Here is a 22,848-nt window from a genome sequence, read left to right on the forward strand (position 1 = left end):
CGCTGCAGAGAGGGAGCTCAGTTCCGTGGAAAGATGTCTGTTACTCATTTCCACCTGGTGGAACAAGGGTCAGTTGAAGGTGGAGCTTAGACCGTCCACATTTTAACGTGTGCGCCTCCCTCTCCTCTCGGGCCGGCGGGTGGAAAGCAGGTGGTTGCCGTGGCCTCGGCCCCGAGCCCCACGTTAGGAGGTCACGGCCAGCCTCTGAGCACTTTGCACCCCATAACTCTACCTGAAAACCAGGTGCACACGTGAAGATAAACCCCCGTAATGCATGTGGGGGTGCTTCCCGACGACCACAGTGATTGCACGGGGAACCAAGGCCTGGTCGGGGTTGCGTCCTGCACTGGGTCGTGGAGACGGAGAATTGAAGCTGCATTGGCCGGACCCTGTCGTGTCGGTGAAGATGCATTTATGAGGTGCCCTGTCAGCCCGGGAGACCCTGCCTCTGCTGCTGAGACAGCTAAGTGCAGGAAAAACGAGGGCCCCTATTTCTGAGCAGGACAGGTCGTGTGTGCCCCGCTCTGGGGGACGCGTCAGGTGCAGAGCTCCCGGAGCGGGCTCTGGGGCTGCGGGGAAGGGCCCCCCACAACTCCCCGGGGACCAGCCTTGTCGCAAAAGTAGTGGCCGAGTCCAGCTCTCCATGCCCACAGGTGGCCTGCGCCTCACGTCGGTGACCTTTGACTCCTTCTCTGTCTCTCTGTTAACTTATCTGAATTTCAAACTTTGGCCGAGGAGGCATGGCGTATACACGTCCAGTGTACAGGTGCACGTGTGTACAGGTGCACACCTTTTACAACGCACAGAGAAGGAAGGCGGGAACACCCAAGGCACACAGGAGCTCTGGATTCCTTGGTTCCAGCTCTGTGGGCCTCAGCTCCCCACTCCCTGGCAGAGAAAAGCTGCAAGTTAAAAATTTCTCCCTTTCCTCTACCTTGAAAGGGCTGATCTGGGACGTAAATGCTCACTTCAGCATCCGTGTGCACCGCGATGCTGGGCGGGCACACACTTCCCTCTGCAAGGATTTGAGAACTAACAGCACATGAACCACAGCTAACCAGGCATGAAAATCCATTAATTAATTCAACATTCAACAGTCAAAAGAAGAACACTACACGATCAGTCCAACTTGCCTGATAAAATCGAATCTATCTTAATGAATTTTGCACGCGCACATGCTAAACCACAGCCCTTACGTGGAGGAATGTACTGTGGTTCTTGAACGTGGGCTTTAAAATCTCCCAAGAAAAATCATGGTCGTGCAGGATGGTGCCATGTAAAACCATTCGGATTAGAGCTGGGGCAGGGACAAGGATGCCCATGTCCATCATTCATATTTCATGTTGGTTTGCAAGCATCAACCAGTGGAACTGGATAAGACGTCATTTCATGCTACTACAGTCGCACACCTGAAACACAGAATAATCGAGTAAAGAAATTATTAGGACTGATAGAATTGAGGGAGCTGCTTTTAAAAAAAAAAAAAAAAAAAATTAATGACCAGAACTCACTCACTTCCCCTTACCTGAAAAGCAAGCATTTAGAAAATGCAACAGGAGGAGCACTGTCTGTACAAGAGCAATAATGCTGGAGGAGCGAGGAAGGGATTTTACGAGGACTGCAGGACCTCTATGAGGAAAGTAGATTCTTCTGCGGAGACAGACTCTGCTGTGCATAAATGGATAACATAGCGTATCTTCGGAATGAGAGACTGGATGATGTGAAGGAATTAATAGCCCTAAATTAAACACCCTACCCCGTGTGACAGTAGGTAAGCCACAGCGGGATACTTTGGGGTTTCACAGCTGGGCACGTGGGAAATCGCACGCGAGAAAATAGTTTCCAATCATCTGGGGATTTGTGAGGAGGAAAGTGATGAGGGTTCTGTTTTCCAGAATCTACAATGTTGAGTTTTGCCAGAAAAATCAGAACACCCTGCACTGGACCACAGACAGACCAAGTCGTCGCACTGGGCCGATGGATGGAAACAGGCTGAAACACCACACACCTGTCTGATTCACGGATTCGGGAGTATTTGCACCTCAAGTAAGTTTTTTGAGCATCTTTTTTCATAATGGTCTCCATTTTATTTTTCTTTTTTTTAAAGATTTTATTTATTTATTCATGAGATACCCAGAGAGAGAGGCAGAGACACAGGCAGAGGGAGAAGCAGGCTCCATGCAGGGAGCCTGATGGGGGACTCGATCCCAGACCCCGGGATCATGACCTGAGCCAAAGGCAGACCTCAAACACTGAGCTACCCAGACGTTCCGGTCCCTGTTCTCTTCTATTTTATTTTCTACTTCATGTTCTCAACGATATCTTCAGGATTGACTTTTATATCTCTTCTAGTGTGACTTTTTGTTAGTTTTACTTTTTTTAATTTCAAGAAATTATGTGCATTATAAATGTGCAAAATAAAACAAACTCAATTAATGCCCAAGTGTATACAGAAAAAGTCGTGTTTCTCTCTTAGTGTTAACTATCCAGACCCTCAGTCTGTCATTTCCGGATTTTTGTGTATCTTTCCAGAAATTTCTTCACAAATGGCAACATAATCTACAGAAGGAGTAGCATAGTATAATTTTTTTTAAATCATGTCATGTCAGCACATATAAATGTACTTCCTAATTATCCATGACTGCATAATATTCCTTTCGCTACAAACACCACACATTATTTCTGAATATTTACGTTTTTCTGCCTTTCCAGTTTGTATGTTTTACTTTAAAAATGCTGTATATTCAAACTTCTTAACACACATGTGCAAGCATATGTAGGATAAAATTCTGCATGTGGAATTGCTGCTTAAAATGCCATATGCTATAGTAGTGGGGACACTTGGCAATGTCTGTGGAGACTTGACATAACTAGGGAATGGGGTTCTACTGGCATCTAGTGAGTGGAGGCCAGACGTCATGCTAAACATCTGCAATTCCTGACAAGATCCTTGTCAGCATACAGATGGGCTCCTATCTCTGTGAGGGCAAACACCTGTCCAAGGTCAAAGAGAAAGTAAGTGCATAACCACAATTGAGCCCTAGTTTATTTGCTGTCAAAAAACCCCACACTTCTCATTTTTTACTGGGAAGCTGATACCCACACAGAATAAAGACACATAAAAGAGATGAATGAAATTGAAAATAATATCATCAAAGAAAGAGACAGGCAGTGGAGGTCCAAACGTCGTCAGTGGGCATCTCTGATGTAGAGCATGACCGAACAAAGCAGCGAAGCATGTTCAGAGATGTCCAAGCAGGAACCATTCCCCACATGGAAGGAGGCACTTGATCTACTGCTTGCAAGCCCACATCAACATTCCTGGAAAATGTGAATAGAGAAAATTCATCCTGAAATGTATCCCGGCAAAAGGATTTCACTCTAAGGATGGGGAAAGCTTGTGAAATCCCACAAGCTTTCAGGCAGAAGAAATACAGTCAGCCTCGGGGAGAAGAAAGATGCAGCACTCCTGTCTCCAGACTCCACACGACTGTCACAGAAGCAGACTTCATGGCGTTCAGAGGGGAAACCATGAGACCTCAGTGAGGTTGTTCTTCATGTAGAAGGTCAGCAAAAGGTCATTTTCAAAAATGCAGTGAACTCTTCCTGAAAAAAACAAAAAAACAAAACAAAAAAAAAACAGCAATCCATACTTTAGAATGATTAAAAACAAAGAGTTCATGCAAGGGGGAGGTAACCTGGAAGGTAGTGACCATTTAAATACAGGACCAACGGTAAACACGTTTAGTGATTACGTTTATGAAACTCTGTAACAATCAACATTTTGAGGAAAGAGACTCCAGAGTAAAATTTTAAAATAATCTATGAAAGACAGGCTATATTTCCTGTGCTAGTTAATAAAAAGAAGAGGTCAGAGTGGACTGAACCGTCCACATAACTGATGGTCATAGGAAAGACCTAAAATTTCCTTTCTGGGGTTGAGGAACAAATATTTAGTGCTATCTGCCCGTATTATTTAAAGCTATAAAGTTAATCACTGGAAGAACTCAGGACAAATTATATGGCTCTTAAATTATCACAAGATGAAAAACATATTGATCATAAAATGAGACATACAAAAAGAAGAGAGAGGATTTCATTCTGCCTGAAAAGCGTGGGGAGCACGGATAACTTAATATGTGAAAACCTATTAGCATAATTCCTTATGTTGCCAGATTTATGGAGAAACCATATGGTCATCTCAGTAGATGCAGAGAAAAAAACATTTAATTAAATTTAACACTCATACATGATCAAATGACAACTCCTAGCAAACTAATAAGAAATGGAAATGTTCTGAATTTAATAAAAGACATCAATGACACAGAAATCATCCTATTTGAGTGGTGAAACATTAGAAACATTTATTTTGAAGTGAAGAGCAAGAAAGTATTGTCTATGATCATTGTTTCTGATTAATATTGTACTGGAGCCCTGGCAAGTATAATAAGATAAGGGACAAAGACTCCCTCCCCTGCCTCCACAAAAGTCCCCAAGCTAAATAAAGTATGAAGAGATTGGAAAGAAAGAAACAAACACAGTTATTGTTTCCAGCAACCATGAATTAGAAAATGTAATTATAAAAGTTTCTGCCAACAACACAGCAAAGATCATAAGAATCTGGAAATAAATCTAACGAGATGAGAATGACTTTTATTGAGAAAATTATAACACAGATTACAAATAATTAAATTAGTGGAAATGCATTCTGTGTTCACAAGTGGGATGATAACTTTATGGTTATATCAGTTCCCTGTAAATTAACTTTTGAATTCCATACAGTTTCAGTCAAAATCCCATGGGGTTGTCGATGAAACTTGACATTAGCGTTATCATAAGCTCCATATGGGCTCCGAATAGAGAAGAATAGAAAAGGCATTCTGAAGAGGGATAACCATAAGGAGTAGGGTGGGCCAAGGAGAGAGACCCTTTCTCCCAACCCCATTACATTATAGTAATTAGGACAGGGTGGTGTGCTCACAGGGATGAGCAAAGAGACCAAGAAAACAGAGCAAAGGACTCAGAAGGCAATCCCATGTGTATTTTTCTCTAACTGGATTCTACCAAATTCTGGGACAAAACATTGACAGAAAAACCAGCTGGTGTAGTGTGCTACCCTTACAACCCTTACAACACACAGGGAAAACGGAGTGGAAGGTACCACCTGACACCAGAGCTCATGACAAATTCCAGGTAAGCTGAAGAGATAAGTTTGATGAGTAAAAAACAAGACCACAGCCAGTGAAGATGTAGAGGTAGAGAAGAGACATTTCTGTTTTGTGGATGTTTGGGGTGGGGGGTGGGAATGTGAATAGGGCGATTTCTCTGGAAGATAGTTGATGGGTATGTGCTATATGCCTGCATTTCCCTCACTCAGAAAGCCTCGCATATGAAGATGTTCGTATAGCACATAGCACTACCATGTAGAAGGGAAGACTGGAAGACCCCTAAGGGCCCATACACAGGAAAATTGATAAATTATGCCCTAGTCCTATGATAGAATCCTACACAGATCTGAACATGCCCATATGGAGTAGAACAGGATGGAAACAGACGTGTCAACGGTGTGAATAACATCACATCTTTGAAGAGAAATAACATCTGAAGCAAAAATAGAAAATGCAGTTGAATATATGAATTACTATGTTGACAACTGGCACCAGCATTCCTCCTGGGGAGAAATTTGTCTGTTTAGGGAAAATGGTCTTAATACACTCCTTTAGGTCCAAAAGGGAAAACTCAGACAGTAGATTTTGGGACAAAAAGAGGTCTGAAAGATGGTATGCCTTGCTATTAAACCATGATTAATTTAGGAGTGTGAGATCACAGAAAATGTTTACTTAAAAGTTGAGTATTCTATTCTGTGTTGCTAGAATGGTGAATACATGTCATTATGCATTTATCCGAACCCAGTGAACACCAAGAATGAACCCCAAGGTAGACTGTGGAGACTGGGTGATGATGACGTGTCCATGCAGGCTCATTCATTGTAACAAATGTACCCACTGATGGGGGATGTTGATCACAGGGGAGGCTGTGCGTGGAGGGGGCGGGGCAGGAAGCATATGGGAAATCTCTGCACCTTCCACTCAATTTTGTTGTGAACTTAAAAAATAAAGTCTATTACTCTAAAACATAAAGTCTATTTTTAAATACCCCAAACCAAACTGGTGATGTAGTTTTTTTAAAAAGTGTTTTAGTTCAAAGGTCTTAATGTTTGCATGTTTTACAGTATCACTTATTACTTTTGTATTTGAGAAAAACAGTTAAGAAGCTCCAACTATACAAGGAATTAAAGAAATGCAAATTACAACAAGGAAATACCATTTCACACAGACCAAATTGTCAAAAATGTAATTAAAATGACGTGACCCCCTATTGGCAAGAGTTCAGGAAACAGACACTCTCCTTACTGCCAGCAGAACGTAAATTAGTATAGATTATCTGGAGGGCATCTAAACCCTGGAAAACATTCAGACCCTTTAAATTGTAATTCCACTTTAAGTAAATTAACCTTAGCCAAGGTCAGAGATGTGCAAAAATATTTACATAAAAGGGAGTATGTTGTTTCTTAAGCGATAAAGGTAAAATATAGGAGACCTCTGTATGCCCAACAATAGACAAATTTATTTAAACAAAATATGCTACAACTAAATGATAGAATACTACCCAATCATTAAAGTAAATTTTTCAAAAACATATTCAATTCTATGGGAAAATGTTTGTGATATATTGGTGAGCTTAAAGAGTGAATTTCAAAACATTGTTACAGTTTGACTCCTCATTTGTGTGTCCAAAATAAAAATACATATAGAGGGAAAGAAAGGAGAGGAGGAAGAGAGAGAGAGAGAGAGAGAGAGAGAATAAATGAATAGAAAGAAATAGACGAAAAACTTAAATGGGCTAGTTTCTGGCAGATTTAACATAGTTTCTGTATTTGTCCATCTTTGTGCAATTTTAAAATACAAGAGAGGGGCACCGGGGTGTTTCAGTTGGTTGAGCGTCTGACTTGATTTCGGCTCAGGTCATGATCTCAGAGTTGTGAGATCCAGCCCTGAGTCTGGCTCCATGCCCAGCAGGCTTGAAATTCTCTCTCTCCCTCTCCTCCTCCCCTCCCACCGCCACCCCAGGTGGTGCTCTCTTTCTCCCTAAAATGAATGAATGAATGAATGAATCAATCAATCAATCAATAAGCTGCAGGAGAAAATACTTCCAGCTTGTGGAGTCAGAGCAGCCCAGCGCCTTGCTCACATGACCTGTGGCTGGTGGAATCAGATGCCTTCTGGTCCAGTGGCAAACGTAATTTAGAATTCACTCCTGAATCCAGCCTTTGTACTGCAAAGCAATTTAGAAGTACAGAGGGAAGGGAAATGTTATTGTAGGGTACATGCAAGCAAGTCAAGCAATCGGAAACATTTGGTAACACAAATGTGAAATTCTTCATCTCCATGAACGGCATGTGGCGCAGATAAATAAGGACAAATGCATCACGTGGTACTCAAGTTCTAATTGTAAGGAGTGAATTAGAATCCCACCAGGGCTTGAACTGAAAGTGAACTACTGGGGAGGAATACCATTTTTGTTGTGAAAATAAAGGTACTAATTTGATGAGAAGATTAAGGGAGTGGACTTCAGGGAAGGGAGGTTTCCTTGTTAAAAATTTACCATTGCTAATGGAATTCATTAATCACTCCCATCTGCTATGTCTGGTTATAAAAATAGCAAACCAAGGAGGAAAATTATGGACATCTTACACCTCTGGAATGTTCTTAGACTTTTTAAGGAATTGGACATTCAGCTTTTATATTTGGCAAAGGGTAAAGATTTATGAAAATATAAAATTCAGTGTATATTTGCATAAATATTTATGCAGGTGTCTAACCCAATAACCAAAGAGAGCGCACACAAAATGTTTTGGGAAATGAAGTGAGCCCAGTGTAAGTGACATCTAATCCACCCATGGGGCAGTAGCGTTCTTGTTCACCTGTTGAGTGTATTCTCACTCTCCTGCAATTAGAAAGCTGACAGCATGTTTGCTGATGCTAATATTTCATTGTCCTACTCTTTTGATCATCTATCCAGGCACATGTGATCATTTCCTTAGCTATTCTGGGTTCCAGGAGTCCTAATGATTTGAGAAATGATGCCTATTCCTTCTGGAGATTCAGGAAAAGGACTAATTTATTTGAGGCCATGGCGTATATTGTAAAAACATCAGATAAGGAAAAATTTTAATGGTTTAGAAAAAAAACCTTTAATTTTCCAATGCATTGAGCACCTGCTCTGTTCTGACCTATGTTCTGGAATCTACAGTTAGAGACATGGTTAATGTTCCATCCCAGCCCTTAAGGAGTTCAGCATCTAGGGGGACCTCCAAAAGTACAATTCAATACAACACGTGTGTACAGCGGTGATGGCACAAAGTACTCTTATAGCATCTAATTCTGCCCTAAGATGGTGGGGACAAGACAGCCTTCAGTGCTATTCATGGATGTTCTCATTCTCCCAAACACATAGTAGGATTATACTTGCTACTCTCATTTCGCTGGGTGTGGGCATGTGCTTTACTTTACCCTGATAATCATGGAAGCTAGAACTTCAGCTAGATTCCTCTGTGGTTAAGATAGGAATCTCATTATTGACCACACTAGACCCATGGCATGAATGAGAAACAAGCCTTTGTTGTGTTAAGCCCCTGATTTGGGTGCTATTCGTTTCTGCAGCACATCTCAGCCCTGCTGACTAATACAAACATGGTGTGTGGGTAGGATTTGGAGGGTGCCCACGTACAGAAGATCAAAGAAAATTGAAATAGAGACAGCAAGGCCCACAGACACAAAGCCATTGTCCTTGTCTTGACCGTTCTCCCTCATGTCCTTGTTTACTAGGTGAATTTCCCCTCATCTCTTTCCAGACTGCTGGCCAAACATGGGGTATTGACCACAGCCCTCTGTCTCCTTTTCTGCCCAAACTACACCTGTCAGCAAAGGAATAATAAAGGTGTGACTCTCCAATAAAAACAGCAGAGGACAAGCAACCTCAACAGAGAACAGATATCAACACAATTCTGGAAGCAGATGGAGGAGACACCATCTGAAGGAACTCAGAGGGGACAACACTTGATAGCAACCCAGCTCAGCCCCCGGAAGTGGTACCATGGAGTTGCAGGAATGACATCAGGGGGTGTAGAAAGACTAGGTGAATGGATGGGCAGGTCTCCAAACCCTTTTACCTACTGAGTCCAGACCCATACTTACTTCCTCCAGAGGAAGATGGAGATGCCTGGTCTTGGGTGTACCAAACACACAGGAAGTCTTAGGTGAGAATTGAAATTTAAACACAACTTTTATTTCTTAACACTGAAACCCCTACTTCTCTTACTTAGTATGGCTTCCAGAAAGTTGGCAGCCATGTGTATGCTCCCCAAATGAAGATCTCTAGATACTGACACTGAGGAACCCTTCAATAAAAGCAATCAGTTTGCTTCTTTCTGCCCACAGGGAATCCTACCAGTCAGTGAGCTCCACTCATGCATTTAGAACCTTCAATTAGTTTGTCAGTGTCCCACATTAAATATGAATGACAAAAAGACCACCAACATTTGAGTGATTCCAACATGGAAGCATGAAAGTCAATCTAACAAAGGCATGAATGGAAGGGGGCTGGAGGAAACAGATGGTGCAGGGACCAGAAAAAAAAAAAAATCTAAACAAACAAATGGAAAGTATTTTTGAGAAATAAAGAAAATATTGCATCCATAACACAAGAACTGAATGTTTTTATAAGACGAAAAATCAGAGGAGTACCTGGGTGGCTCAGTCAGTTAAGCATCTGCCCTCGGCTCAGGTCATGATCTCAGGGTCCTGGGATGCAGCCCCTCCCCGCCAGCATCAGGTTCCCTGCTCAGCAGGGAGCCTGCTTCTCCCTCTCCCTCTGCACCCCCCCCAACTTGTACTCTCTCTCACGTGTGCTCTCTCTCTCTCTCCAATACATAAAGTTTTTTAAAATGATGAAAACTTAGAGAAATGGAAGAGCTCTAAGAAATTGAACACTTGAGCCAAAATTTAATACATTGAGGACTCTGATAGAGAATGAAGACTGGGAGGTAGAAAATGTTAGGAAAAAAATAAGGCTTTGAGGACTAACTCAGGAATTTCAACATCTTACTAATGGGAGTCTGAGATGGAACAGATTGGGCAGTGCAATTACCAAGGAAGCAGGATGACAAAATGGCCTAGGGAGACCCATCAGGGCCCATTAGGATGAAGAGGGCAGCCACGCAAAGGGGCAGCCTGGCTGGGGGTGTCAGAGCTCAAGTGTGGTAAAGAAGGTATCTGGGAGGGGGAGTGCCAAAATGGGGAGTCAGGCCCAAGCAGGGAAAGGAGGCCATCAGTGAGGAGGCGTATGAGGTGCTGGTGGAGTTGGGAGATTGGTTACATCAGGAGGAGTCAATTGAAAAAAAAACATATACATGTATCAAGGATAATGGGAGTCAGGTCCTGACTGTCAGAGAAAGGAGTTACAATAGAGGAAAAGAAGACACTACAACGAACTCTGGCTATTGGTTTGGAATTAGAGGTATTATGTGAATTTACAGCCTTCAACCTACAGAAAAATAGATGTTAGATGATGGAGATAGATGGGCAGGTAGAGAGAAGGAGAGAGGGAGAGAGGTATGGAGAGAGAGAGAGAGAGAGAGGAATGAGTGGATGCATAGACAGAGCAATGGGTGGAGAGAGAGCGATCGATAGACCAATTTGTGACTCTATCCACTAGGAAGGTCTGAGCACAGTGATGTCTACCACCAGGATCTTGGTTTCTAAATATCATTTTTTCACTAAAGAACCAGGAGAAATGGCTAATTCCAGGACTGGGGAAGGGAATGGGCAACATGAGCCTAGAGCAACTTATGCTAGAAAGCAAAGAACGAAAAGGACATGTCAAAGCTGTACAGAAACCAACTTGCCTGGTCTCCTACCGGCCAATTTGAGCATCAATATAAATGATAACAGCAATGGATTATAACCCGTTGAGTGAATAAATTAAATAGTAAATCCATGGGTCCATGCTGATATAAATAAAATAATTTAAAAATTGGCATTTTAATTAGAAAGGAGATATTTACATAATTACAAACACAGATTCCCAGGAGAAAGGATGACAGTGGACAAGAGGCCAACACCGTCTTCACCAAAGGCTCCTGGTGACCATCATGCGGAATGGGACAGAAGGAAGCCATGATCGGACTCAGTAAGAAGAATGGGGCATCTGGTCTAGGACAGTCCTACCGAAGATGCAGAATCTGAAACACGAGACCAATGGGAAAAGGATGATATTCTACAAAATAACAGGTCTGTAAATAACAGGTCTTTAAAAAACTGATCATAAAGGTCAGGGACGGAGCCCGTCAGATCAAGGAGACTAAGAAGGTGGGACAACGCGGTGCAGTGAGTGGTTGCCCTGGACCCTCTCCCTGGGGAGGACGGGCCACTCCGGAGCAGGTGTGAGGACCGGTCTGTCCCGCAGTAACAATGCCACCTTCCCACTCATGGTGGTGGAGTGTTGTGTGCGGCTTCCTCACTTGCAGGACTCACGCATGAATGAGTTCTTCATGCACGAACCTTATCCAACAAGATAAGGTTTCATTGGAGCAACTTCTCAGCTGGATCAAAAGGGGGAAAAGTTTATTTGGACTTTACTACCCATTTCTCCATAAGATTGTGCCTGTTACCTTACAAAAATGTACCTTCTCTCCTCCTCGGTCAGGCTTTCAAACCCCTTTGACTATTTCTTCCAGTGGTTACCTCCTTCAATCTAAACAGTATGCTTTTGCTGTTATGGGACGGGGGGGGAGGGGAAGGTGATATTTCCATTAACTGAACAGTTTTGCTTCTAGCTTACGGTAGATTAGGGAAGAGTCACATGGATGCTGGTTGTCCTTTGTTGTTTATTTTATATTTGAACATTCCAGAACCATAGGTAGAATGGTAAGTTTTTCTACTAGGGGTTGTTTGTTTCTGTAGGTTTTGACCCATTTGCCTTTTTTCTTTCTCTTCACCACTAAGCCTCTGGGGGATGCTTCTCCCTTGGAGCTACTTCCCCTTCCCCCCAAAATAGTCCCTGCCTGAGGCTGCCCTGAGCCCCCTTCAAGCTGCTTGCTTTAGATTCTCCAGTAGCCGGGGCTCCCACCCATGAGGTCCCAGACTTGCCTTAGAACCTCCTCCACCAGGGATGGGAGACTCCTTCTGGGAAATGCCATCTGTGGTCAGTCATCACCAGTCCGTGACGGCCTGCTCTAGCAGAAGCTTCCAGAACTGGCCTCATTCATTAGGAACTTTATCTTTCTACTTACTTATAAATTCAAGTCTGCAAGATTCTCCGGTCTCCAGGTTACACTGCGAGCATGGGTTGCATAGGCTGTTGTCTGCTGTCTTTGTTGATCTGTGTGGTTCTGGAGGGCACGTGGGGAACGTTGGACTTGGGTGGTCACTGCTCTCCTACGGGCCATGGAGCTCCAGGGACCAACATGGAGCGATATCTCCACGTCCTTCAGGTGCGCAAAGGCTTCCTCAGCAGGAGGACAGCTGAAATGAACAGATGGGAAGAACCGAGTGTGGGCAAGCACGCATTGCTGCTTGCACGGGCACATGCTTCCAGAGGGAGTAAAAGTTGACACAATTATTTTGGAAAACCGGCAGTTTCTACAAATGCGGAGCATAGATGCTCTGTATGCTCCAACGTGGATTTCCACTCCTCCTTATACGCTCAATGAAATGTGAACCCGTGTGCTCCAACACACACAAGTGATCCCATAGGAGTCAAAGACTAGAAACCCAAATGCCCACCATCAGAGGCACGGATAAATTTATTTCAATACTCACACACGCCATGGGATACCAGAGAGCGGTGGAAAAGATACCACAAACTGAGTGAAAGAAGTCAGGCGCAAAAAGAATACTGCAGGTTCCATTTACATAAAGTTTACAAAAGGCGAACAAAACAAAACACCAGTGCTGTAGGAATCCTGGAGAGTGGCCTCCTCTGGGGAGGAAGGGAGTAGAGAGAGGGAGAGGGGCGTTTGTGAGGCTGCTTTGTTCTATTTCTTGGTTTGGGAGTGGGGCTGGGTGTGGGTAAAGTGTGTGTTCACTTTGCAAAAATTCGAGTTGTACGTTCCAGTTTGTTGCTCTTCCAGATAAATACTTATTGCAATTAAGAAGTTTATTGAGAGTAATCTCTTAAAAGGATCTTCAACTTGTAACAAGAAATTTATTGCAATTAAACATGATCTAAAACTATTAAGCTTTTCCCTTTTTTTTTTTTAGATTTAGAATTTATTTATTTATTTGACAGAGAGAGAGCGCAAGCAGGGGGAGCAGTAGGCAGAGCGAGAGGGAGAAGCAGGCTCCCCACTGAGCAGGGGAGCTGGGTTGCGGGGCTCCATCCCAGGACCCGGGGATCATGACCTGAGCCAAGGCAGATGCTTAAGGCTGAGCCACCCAGGTGTCCCTACTCTTAAGCTTTTCTTTAGCTGTAGATTATCTTTTACTTTTCATTAGCTGTATGAATTTTGCCCCCTCCAGTGGGGGTCCCCTCAACAGGGATGCGGCGTCTGGACACTGAGGCATGGCCGCTGGAGCTGCGTCCCTTGCTGTGCCCCAGCAGAGATGCTTCTTCAGCCGGGCGTGCAAGAAGGGGCAGCCACTGGGACCCAGAAGCCAGGGTTCGCAGCCCCAGCTCCCCTCTCAGTGTTTCTGAAGCCCGGTGTCCTCTACAAACCTGAGTTACCATGCACAGGCTGAGTCGGACACCTGCGCACACATCTGCACAGCGGGGCGTGTTCACAAACAGGCTCCACGGACAGGTCTCGCTTGTGATCTCTGCCTTTGCTCCTTCGATGGCGTCTGACCTTTTGACATCTGCCTCTTTTCTTTAACAAGAGTATTTCCAGGCCTGAACACAGTCCACCTGATGAGCCAGGCTGGAGCCCTGGAAGGAGGTGAAGGAGGTGGGTGCGGCATGGGGGGCGGGGGCTGCGCTGGTTGCTACGGCGACATTTACTTTATCCCATCACCGACTTTCTGCCAGTTGTACCAAATCTGGGTGCTGTTTCTATTTCCCGAATGTACTGGATAGAATTCTTGGACTTTTTTAGGGAAAGAGAATGAGGCGAGTGCTTGGTACATGGCGCTGGGATAGAGCTCTTGCAGATGTATCCGCCAACCGACTGACCTGTGGATTCTCCTTATTTACTTAGACCCTTTCCAAGCTGTACGGAAAGAAAAATGTGAGAACAAATTTCTCTGAAAGGCCAGTGTGAGCCCTGCGTTCCCACAGCCTCACGAACTCCTACGTATGTGTTGTCATGCGGCCTCCGGGCTTTTCCACCCTTGTGCAGATTTCACGCTAGTGACCATCTCGCTCACGGGATTCCATGTCTGGCTTTTCACATACAACACTGTATCATATATCATTCCATCATGGTCACGTGGAATTCATAATTATTCTAATTGCATTGAGAGGACAGCTTTGCAAACATTTTGAAGAAATGTTTTAAGATCACACATAATTCACCCAAAGCCATGTTGGAGCATCTTACCCGTCAACCTAAAAATCCTTCGGTGGCTTCGCTTTGCTCTGGAACAAGACCAGGCCTCAAGGCCCGGTTGAGGCTCCAGCCACATTCCCACCTGGAGTCCATCCCTCTGCGTCGGCCAGGACCCCGTGGGCTCTCAGCTCCTATCTCCCTTCCCTAAGGGGGCATCGTTGACCCCCACCCAGGCAAAGTTGGGGACCACCAGTCCCCTGTGGCCTGTTGGGAGCCTGGACCTTACTATATATCACAGCAAGGATTTGCATCATTGTCTATGGGGTTATCACCGTAATACTGTCTCTCCTCGTTGCTGGTAAACCACTCCACTCTCGTCCCCACACCTTGCCGGATTCTGGAAGTCAGGACAAGTTTGCTGATGGCAGACTCAGCTTGCTGCCCCAACATGAGAATATTTATATTTTGTGTATGTGTTTCCCTCTGATCTTGGTTTATATGCCTATATAACTTTTACAAACCTGCAATTAGTGTGTATTCATCATTTTATGTTAAAAGATCTTTTTAAAGTGAAAACACCCATGAACATACCCAGATTACCATCTAGACTTTGCCCCACCGACGGCCGGAACGTTTCCTGAGGTACGGCTCTTGCACAATCGCAAGGCCCGCTGTGAGCAGGGCGGCGGCGGCCGCGGATGGGAAGTGGGGAGGGTTGCACACGCGCCCAGAGCAGACCGTCCGCGCAGCACACTCTGCACCTGCTCTGCCCGCCAGTGGGGTCCTGGGAGGCTGAGCTGCTTTCGCAGGCACCTCTGAGGCTACTGGCACCGTGTCTGCGGCGGAACTGAGTTCACTTAATATTATGCACGCAAAGAAAAAGCCGCAGTACTGTTTCAGGTTGAAAATGATAACGAATCGTTAACTGGACCTACCCCCTCCCACACCAAAACTGGCCGTTTCACACCCGTTGGGCGATCCTGCATTTCAGGGTGGGCTTCCTCCTGGAGGTGGTGGTGCAGAAAATAAGGCTTCTTCAAGTGTCTAGAGTCTTGGAAAATGTGAACTTTTGGATCTTCTGTTTAGAACCTGGAGTTATGATCCTCGTTTTAAAGGTAAGCAGGCCCTATTCTTAAGCCAGCATTCCTTGGGGCCGCTCTGCCTCTCTCAGCACTTCACACCAGACACAGAGAGATGTTAGTGAGAGGTGCAGTGTAGCATTTATCTGTCATCTGTCATCAGTGACCTTGGACTGACCTGGAAACCCTGGGGAGCCACTCAAGGGGCCCTTGTGAAGCGTGTGTGGTCTCCCCAATAAACTTGGAAACAAAAGAAAAACAAAGCCCTGACATATTCAAGAGGGCAGCTGAAAAGGTAGTGGACATTGACGTGAGCAACGTCTAAAGGGAAATCCGCTTGGCATCTATCCGGAGCACTCGCAGGGAGTGAGGACTGTTGGTTTGGGGATCTCGAAACTGCCTGCTTCCACCCTCCCACTCTCCGCATTTTCTCCACACGCTGCGTCATTGTAGCGGGATGACTGTTCCCTGCTCATAAAGTGCACTTGTCTTCATTCCCACAGGAAAGAGCATCATAAGCAGAAATCAAGTCCTTTGTGCAGAAGACAGGCCATAGTAGTAAGTCTGCCCCAGATATTCGGACTCGAAGCCACCCCGTGACTCTGAGAATGAAGAGTCTAGATGGAAACGAAAAGCAGAAACAATAGTGCAAGCGCAGAGCCAGATTTGAGCACTCAACACCAGAGAATGGGTTTAATGAATTTTTTCCCAGGACGTGGCGGACTGTTGGACTCGGATAAATTGACTGGCTGTGTTGCCGTTATACAGACGGCCTTGAATATCAGATTCAGTTTGTGTAATCAAGCAGATGACCATTCTACCTCTCCTTCCACGTCCACAATGCCCTCCTTCTCCCAATTCTTCACCCCATTCAGTGTGGGAGGGGTGTCACGGCCAGAACACGAGCGTTGCGTCAGAAGGCCTTGTGTGATACCAGCTGGGCCATTTACCATGGGCATGACCCCAGGTAACGCCTGACCTTCCTCTGCAAAGTGGAGACCGTGACTACTCTGATGACTGCACAGAGTTGGCCCAAGAATCAGAGTGCGTGAGTGTGCAGCAACCAGAGGAGCCTAAATCACTATCCATACGACATTGAAAAATAATTCTTGAATTTCTATTTCCTCCCCATACTCTATACCTTACATGGATTAGAACTCACTTAGCTAAGAGGCTGAGTCCTGTTCATCTTTTTCCCTGGAATATAATAGATATTCTGAGTACATTTGCTGAACTTAGTCATAATCTCTGTCAACTCATTGAAAATAATCATTTGCTTGGCAGGAAATAAGCATCCCCAGGTTCACTTATCCCAGGCTTACCACTATCAGGTGTTTCTTCCTGGTTTATGTGTGTTTTCCTGCTTTCTCCCCAACTGGAAAAGTGTGGAGAACATGATAGGCACCCAACAAATACTACTCGATTAGCTGGCAACGTCTTTCGTTTTCAATCCGTAATTGTAGAAGCAGACAAGTGCCTTTGCAAATGCTCCATGAAAACTGCTTCCACTGTTGGCTTGTTCATCTAAGCTCATTGCTGGTTTAAGTTTGGGGAATACAGCACAGGACCCATAATGTGGGCTCCTAACTTAATGAAAGAATAGCTGCCACTTTTACTTGCATTGTTATTCAGAACCTTTCTTCTTCTTTTCTTTTCTTTTCTTTTCTTTTCTTTTCTTTTCTTTTCTTTTCTTTTCTTTTTTTTAAGATTTAAGCCATCTATTCATGGGACAGGCAGAGACACAGAGGGAGAAGCAGGCTCCATGCAAGAAGTCCGATGCAGGACTTGATCCTGAGGCTCTGGGATCACGCCCTGAGCCAAAGGCACCACTGAGCCACCCCACCCAGGCGTTCCAATCAAACCCCTTCTTCACCCAGATCCATCTCAGGAAAATATTCTCTGGACATAAGCTGGAAGTTGACAAAAAAAAAATTAAGAAAATGGAACAGTGAGCTAATTAGTTGTTGTATCTGTCTGGCAAAGTCTGTGAAGGAAGACACTCCTGAGTGTTAGTCAAGGTGCAAGAAAACCAGGACACTTGCGGCTGATAGGGGTGTGAAGTGGTGTAAGATTCTGCGAGGTGATTTGAGAATTTGTGGTAAAGTTGTATACATTTTCACCCTGAACTTCTGTTTTTAGACATTATTCCCAGGAATCCACAAATATGCGCAGAAATGTTCATGAAAAGAGGATTGTGATTTGCGGTCAAGTGAGGAATCTATTTACTAAATGTTACACGTATTTTATCATTGGTGAAAACTGAATTCCGGACCCATTGTCTTCTGTTGACTAGTTTCCAGAGTTCTTGTAACAGTGGTTCACACTAAGCTGGTGAGATCGTGGGTAGATGATTTTTTTTTTTCTGTCTATCTAGTTCTTGTATTTTCTACAATAAACAGCTATTATGGGCAAAATAAAAATTAGTGCATAAAAGGAACCAGATCTTCCAAGACCCAAAATTGGCCTTTGGCACAGGCATTATTGACAAATTATGCCTTATCAACAACACAACGAGAGGCTGCGGAGTACACAGGGGTAGATTCTAACTCAGGAATATTAAATATTTACATGATGCAGAGGCCAGTGGGGAAAGCACACACAGGAAGAGGTCATCAGAGGAACGTTATGTTTACACAGAATGTGGTCGAAGGAAATTAGTTAGGAAGTCAGGGGGGGTGAAGAGGAAGAAATACTTGAGAAGGGGGTTGTATTTGAAGATGTGGAATGGAGCCGGTTTACTGTGAGGATGCCCAAGGCTTACCAGAACCCTACTGTTGCCTCCTTAGAACGGAGATGTCCATGGCCATACCTCCCTGATTTCCTTCTCAATATCCGCCAAGATCTGAAATGAGCAGGAGGAGGGAGTTACTTCATGGCAAACTGGGAAAGGTGAAGCCTACATAGTACCATGTTCTATGCTACCGGGTAGACCTCGCCCACTGGTCACAGCCCTTTGGCCAACCCAAGAGAATAGCCAGAGGTTACTGAGAAATCAAGAAACAGAGAAAAGTGGTTGAAAATATCCAACTACTTAAAAAACAAAGCAAAACATCAAAACAACTATCTTAGTATTTCTGTTCAGTTGAAAATTCTCTTATCGAAAATATCTTGCATATGGAATGAAGAAGTGAAGGAGTATGGGAAGGAACACAGTTAGAAAGACCCATTGACGTTTTGCGTATTGTTCCCTCCCATCCATGAAAGTGATATGGCCGGTCATTACACAGCGGCCTCTGGAAATTGGACCCACATTTTTTGAACTTCTACACGGTCTGAGGCCCTGTCTGTGGCTCCTTCCTCCGAGGAAATAAGAACACATATGCAGGATACCTGGGGATGGAGATGTGGTGTGTTGTAGGATTAATATTAAAGTGACATGAACGGCAAAGCCGTTAGGCACGAGGGCAGTCAGTGTGGGCTGGAAGGTGCAGAGATTTTATAAAAGAGGCAGCCTTAGGGTGAATCTCAAAGGATTGGCAGGATTGGGGAAGCCACAGGGATGAAGGAGAGTGTCCGCTAGATGGGAGGCAGGGGCAGGTGCAAGGACGCAGAGATGGGGTCAGACAGCTCGGGGAGCAGGTGACCACAGACATTTTGTTAAGAGGAGTAGAGCCAAGTCAGAATCTGATCCATGACATGGGAGTAAGGAATGTCACATTTCATTATTTTTATAACTTAGATAAATTTCAGAGCCCTGGGAGTGGCCACAATTTAAAATTTGGTCATTTATCCTTATGCTGCTCCCCATCGCTAGGGCTGGCTCACCATCCTTGGGGGCCCCTGTGCCTATGTCTTGGTGGCCCAGGTAAGAATAGTGGCCACTCACTCTCCTTTCAGGCCCTGCCCAGGTTCCCCTCTCGGGCATGACGTGGGTTAGTCTGCCTCCATGGGCCTCAGGGTCGTGCTCTTTCCACCCTCCAGACATGCTGGAGCTGCCAAAGGGCCTCTAGACACAGAGGTGTCCTCTCCTTCCCAGTCTTCTTGCTCATCAGCTTTTCTACTCTGCCTTTGTAGTCCCTTGAGGATGGACTCTCCTGATCTATCTTCTGCTCCAGGTCCTCTGCTCCTCCTCCTAGAAAGGTCTTGTCTTGGCCTGGCCAATGCTCACTCGTGCTTTAAGTCTCAGTGGATCACTACCCCCTCAGAAGCTCTCTCTGGACTCACCTCCCTGAATTGATGGTGCCCTGTGCTTCCCTCTGTCTCCCTCATTAGAGTGCAGATCCATTCACTTCATCTCTGCCTCCTTTGCCTGGTGGACCTCCAAAGGCTAGAACGGTTATGATTCAGTCCCCTGGATCATTCAAGAATATCCCTAGAACTTAGTCCAGAATCAAGCAGATAGCCATTACCCCGTGGTATTAAGTCAGAGAATCAGTGGAACCTACTCCATAGGGTTATAAAGAACATTAAATAAAAAACAATCAGAGAGGGATGCCTGGGTGGCTCAGCGGTTGAGCATCTGCCTTCAGCCCAGGGCATGATCCCAGGGTCCTGGAATCGAGTCCCAAGTCAGGTTCCCTGCATGGAGCCTGCTTCTCCCTCTGCCTGTGTCTCTGCCTCTCTCTCTCTCTCTCTCTCTCTGGGTCTCTCATAAATAAAATAAAATAATAAAATAAAATAAAATAAAATAAAATAAAATAAAATAAAATAAAATAATCAGAGAGACTTAGGGGAGCAAAGCAGAACCCCAAGAGGCTTGTTGGGAGGACACCGTGCTGATGGTCGCCGGGGCTCATTGTGTATTTACCACAGCCAGGCGCCCTTCCAGATACTCGGCATGCTGTGTCTTATTCAACAATCACATCACTCGCTCCAGGAGGAGGTTCCCCTATGACCCCACTTTACAGTTTGGGAAGCAGGCACAGAGGTTAAGTCACGGTCTTGGAAGTGGTGAACCCTTCTCTGGGCCCCGTGACCTCCTGCCTCCCACGTCCTGGGGGTGACCCAGTGACCCGACAGGGTGAGTGTGGTGGGAGGGAGCAGAGCAGGGTCTTGGGAGGGGGAGAAACCCCTGCCATGGGGCCGCAGGGAAGGCAGGCCGGCCACACGCAGACCGGGAGAGGAGAGGATGGCCTCCGGGGCGGTGGCTTCTCTTCGCCCTGTGAAGTCAGAGCCGATGTTGCTCAGCGTGTGGAGGGATGGAAGTGGCCGGGAGGTTTGAGGAGACGGTGAGGAGGATGAGAATCCCCGTGGTGATAACACTTAATGCTTAGGGCCAGAGTGACCCATGTCCTGTTTGCTCAAGACCATCCCATTCATACCCGTAACCTCAGAGTAATTACCGGCGTGTCCCTGTTGCTTCTCATCCTGTCCTGGCCCGTCCCCTGTCTTTGGGGCACCTGCCACTTGTCATGTCTTTGCTTTCTGAGTTTCCCAGTTTTCCACACTCCACTGCATCTGCACATCGACCATGGACAGCGGGTACGACGTGGGGAGTGAGATGGTCCCTGCGCCGCGGTGAGGACCGTCTTGAGGTTGGAGACAGTGGCCTGTGGTGGCCCCAGGCTGGTCTGTGGTCGGTCCCAGTCTATGGGGTGGACTGAGGTGAGGGCAAGGGGGCCCTGCAGCAGGTAGCGAGGCCCCCAGTGCTGAGGACCTGGCAAGCTAGAGCAAAGGGGACCTTTGGAGACCGGGCGAGCCCTCCTGCCCAGCCCTGGCTCCGTGACACCTGGCCCAACGGCCCGCGAGCGGATCAGCAGACAGGGCCACCGTTTGCAGCCCCTGCCGGTCTCTGTCCCCCGCCGCCCCCATAGAAGGAGCAGGGTGTGCGAGCCCCGCAGGTCTGACCTCCTGTCCCCCGTGAGCTCTGGCGAAGGCCGATCCTCTCCCGCACCATACGGATCGTTTTGTTGAACCCACAGTGGAGACAGTTTGTATCATTTTTCCTAAAGAACGGCTCTGACGGGGATGAGGTTGAACAAACATTTATTTGTCTCCTGTTTTCACAGGACAGCTGGAGAAGTCGTTTCATGCTCGGGCACAAGCAGTGATTTTAAAGGGCCGGGTGGGGGGATAGTGTTCCCAGTTGCTGCGGGGTGCTGCCTTATGGAACAGGCGGCAGGTGTCGTGTTTCGGTTCCCCGGTGGGAGCCAGCTCTGGAGCCCTGTCCCCGCGTGAGTCCGCAGCGTAGGCTCCCCCCGCCAGGTGGCCCCCCGCCCGGGGGTCCCTGCACACCCCGAGTTGGGAGGCTTGATGGGCGTCTGCACAGCGGCCGGTGACCAGGCTAACCATGGATTTCCTGGGCCCTCACGTTGGGAGAAAATGCGTCCTGTAAACACGGCTTATTGACATTGCTCAAGGCCATTGAATTGCAGATGGGCCACGCTGTCAAAGGGCGTGGGACCCTTCATCACGGCCACCCTTGAAAGGGGGCGTCTCTAAGGCTGGACACCGGAGGTCCGGCCAGGGACAGGCAGGGGTCTAACCTTGTTCTTTCAACTTTCCCACGTGACTTTCTGTAAGCTATAAATAGCTGATCACCCAATTTAAAACCTAAAAGAGACACCGGATTCATGGAGATGGAGGCCTTGTTAGCTGCTGAAAGAGGAATGGAAATAGGAATGTTCCCCTTTACCCAGTTCTCCTGCTCGAGGAGTCTGCGAGGCACCGTCACTCTGGGGGCTGGGGCCTGAGCCCCTGGTTTCCTGCTTGTTCCTTTTGGAACCAACCTGTGCATTTTTTTTTTTTGATGATTTTATTTATCCATTCATGAGAGACGCAGAGAGAGAGAGAGAGGCAGAGACACAGGCAGAGGGAGAAGCAGGCTCCCTGCAGGGACCCCGATGCGGAACTCGATCCCAGGACCCCGGGATGATGCCCTGAGCTGAAGGCAGATGCTCAACCGCTGAGCCACCTAGGAGCCCCCTGACCTGTTCATTTTGTACTGAAGCTTTTATTTTCCATTTCCCTCCAGATGCAAATGTGTCCCCTGACAGCCAGAGAAGCTGCAGAAACAAGGTCCGATAGATCTGAGAACCCCCCAGACACAAGCTCAGCTCGATACGTGCCCCCTCCCCCCCCCCCCCCCCCCGCCCCGGGAGAGGCCCTGCACACGAATGTTCTCTGCGAGGAAAAACACTCCTTTCCACTTTCCTCCCCGGGCCCTGATTTCCGTTCCTAGGAGGAGCTGCAGAAGGAGATGGACTTGCTCTTTTTTTTTTTTTTCGGGTCTGATCTGAACATTTGAATCCTTCCTTTCCAGGGTCCGTTCTCACCCTGTGTCTT

General features: G+C 46.1%; 1 long non-coding RNA gene across 1 annotated transcript; it reads left to right on the forward strand.

Moving 5' to 3' along the window:
- The first annotated feature begins 4 nt into the window (after positions 1-4).
- Positions 5-11,721, forward strand: LOC106557799. Its single transcript, XR_005378881.1, has 3 exons — positions 5-1,771; positions 1,896-2,046; positions 11,142-11,721. It is a non-coding gene; the product is annotated as an uncharacterized LOC106557799 (long non-coding RNA).
- Positions 11,722-22,848: the final 11,127 nt, after the last annotated feature.

The sequence above is a fragment of the Canis lupus genome, chromosome 25 (assembly GCF_011100685.1).
Source record: "Canis lupus familiaris isolate Mischka breed German Shepherd chromosome 25, alternate assembly UU_Cfam_GSD_1.0, whole genome shotgun sequence".
In the NCBI taxonomy this organism is placed as follows: Eukaryota; Metazoa; Chordata; class Mammalia; order Carnivora; family Canidae; genus Canis; species Canis lupus.